Source organism: Gavialis gangeticus, unplaced genomic scaffold (genome assembly GCF_001723915.1).
Source record: "Gavialis gangeticus isolate Ggan-Ray unplaced genomic scaffold, GavGan_comp1, whole genome shotgun sequence".
NCBI lineage: Eukaryota > Metazoa > Chordata > Crocodylia > Gavialidae > Gavialis > Gavialis gangeticus.
This window is the reverse complement of record NW_017729004.1, coordinates 10,003,942-10,006,157: the sequence shown is the minus strand read 5'-3', so window position 1 is coordinate 10,006,157 and position 2,216 is coordinate 10,003,942. Positions and strand designations below refer to the sequence as shown.

Sequence of the window (2,216 nt, the reverse complement as noted above, 5' to 3'; positions counted from 1 at the left end):
CGCTCTCTCTTTCGCTTGCTCGCTTACTCATTTCCTCTTTCCTGGTAGCTTTTGTCAAAATTATTTACAAACACTCGTGAATTAAGCAAGCCCAACAGAATCGATTCTGACCAGGGCCATTATTCAGACATGAAGAAAAAGGTGCAGGGAGGCCAGAACATGAAAAAAAATTAGTATAAAGTCCAAGCTGACAACACATGCAGAACTCAGTCCAAGCACTGCTCATGGGCAGACCGGAGAGTGCTTTGAAAGGCAGGGCCTGTATTCCCATTGTGCAGATGGGGAAACTGAGGCACAGTGAAGTTGAATGACTCAGTCACGGCCCTATAATGAGTCAGGGGTGCAGCCCATGCGACATGGCGGGGACGTAATGCTACAGGAATATGGAGAAAATCATTTCCTAGGATGTCTATGAGTCCCACCTGGGAAGGAAATGTGGAGGTGGAAGTGAGGAAGGTGGGGGCTACTGGAAGATGCTGTTGCTGCAGGTAGAGGATACTGGGAAATGCTCTTAGGCAGGGTTCAGGCTGTTGCTGAGGTTATGGGTTAGGATTGTGGAGGGGTTTCAGGCAGCAATTTTCTTGGTACATGAATGATTGGAAAGCCTGGGGCAAGCAGGGTATAGAAATAGTATCTAGAGACAGCAATCCTAGTGCAGCTGGAGCACACCTGTGGGGAGGTGAGGTGCTAGCACACAGTGCTCAGATACAGGGGATCTATAGGTAACAAGACAGACGGGTAAATAGAGAGGATACAGCAGAAGAAAACTATTTTTGACACTGCTGCATTGAATGTGATTTTGCCTCTAGGTACCCACTTAAACCAGGGAGATCCACCACTTGCACATGGTATAGCAGCATTTTTCTCTGTTAATTGGTTCAAATATTCTATGGAGTAAAAAGGTCATGAAGAAGAGGTTTCCCTTTAATCGGAGGAAGAAACAACAACGAGCAAAGTCACGGTCTGATGCCAGCATGTGCAGAAGGCCTGTATTATTTCTAAGCAGAACAGCAAGGGCGGGAGCCTGACTGCGATTATCTTGATACCTGTTAGAAACGGGTGCTTTAATTTACTAGCCAAAGGCATAACCGTACCCAGGGGCTGGAAGGAAGTCGGTGAAGTTTCAAAGCATATTTTTAACAGCTGAATGACCAGGGATGCCAGGCAGGTCTCCATCAGTGGAAATCGTTCAGGCAAGACGGGCTCTCTTTCTCAGACATACTGCTGCGGATCAAACATATGTGATTTGGCAAGAATCACTGGGGAGGATGCCACCGCCGCTGTGTTATATGGGAAGTCAGACTCTCTTCTGACATTACGATCTATGCAAATCTCGGTTGTTCAGCATGTTGCCGGCAGTGTTTCAGCCGCTTCCTCCTTATGCCAAGTGCGATTTATTGAATCCAGATCGGCTCAAAACCACGCCACATTTTCTAGCATGCAGCGATCCTACGGGACCCCGCTGAACCAGGCAGGGAGGCATCGGATCCCGGGGACTGTTATCCCTGGGGTTGTTATGCAAAGTACAGGCACGAGAGGGTTGAAAAAGGCCTTACCTGAGCAATCCATGCCTCCAGGCAGGATTTCCGTCCTCCCTGGCAGTCCAAAAATGTTTGCGACTTGGCTACAACTTGCTTTGCAGTCGCATCTGTGCTGACCTAAAGGAAGTCTGTGGCCAGTGCAGCGAGAGCTACCGGAGGAAGGGTGAACGAAACAAAGACAGCAGTGAAGGCTGCGTGCACAGGGGGAGCAGAGGTGGGGATGCAGGAAGCAGGCAGAGCTGCAAGGGCTAGGGATGCTGCTGGGACAAGGGCAGTAGGCGCTGGGGTGGGGTGGGGAAGAGGGGCACAAAAAATGTCACCAAGCTGCCTTTCTTGGGCACCGTTAGCTCCGGGATTGCTTCTTGTGTTGGAATGGTCTCAAGCTCGCATTGCCTTCTGGGAATTGTAGTGCTCACCAACAGGGGCAAGCTCTCCCTCCTCGGTGCCGGATGAAATCTGAATTGCTGGACCAAGGCAACCGGACGAGGCCCAGCGGCCTGCTGGAAAAAGGCGGCTCCCGGGGTCGCAGGCCGCAGTCGGGGACTGACTGAACGGAGGGACAAACTGGAGTATTTTTACAGCTCGCCAGCAGCTCCCATAGGGGAAATAAGCATCAGGTCATTTGTTGCAGCATCCCCAAAGCGATGGGACCCTTTGATTGCCTTGCTGGGGCAG

At 50.7% G+C, this 2,216-nt stretch overlaps 1 protein-coding gene across 1 annotated transcript in view; it reads right to left on the bottom strand.

Moving 5' to 3' along the window:
- The window catches only part of LOC109291071 (zinc finger protein 721-like), a 33,551-nt gene extending 31,548 nt beyond the window's left edge, over positions 1 to 2,003 (bottom strand). The window contains exon 1 of the mRNA XM_019507932.1: positions 1,557 to 2,003. The gene's annotated coding sequence lies outside the window, so the exon portion shown is untranslated. The remainder of the gene's footprint in view (positions 1 to 1,556) is intronic.
- Positions 2,004 to 2,216: the final 213 nt, after the last annotated feature.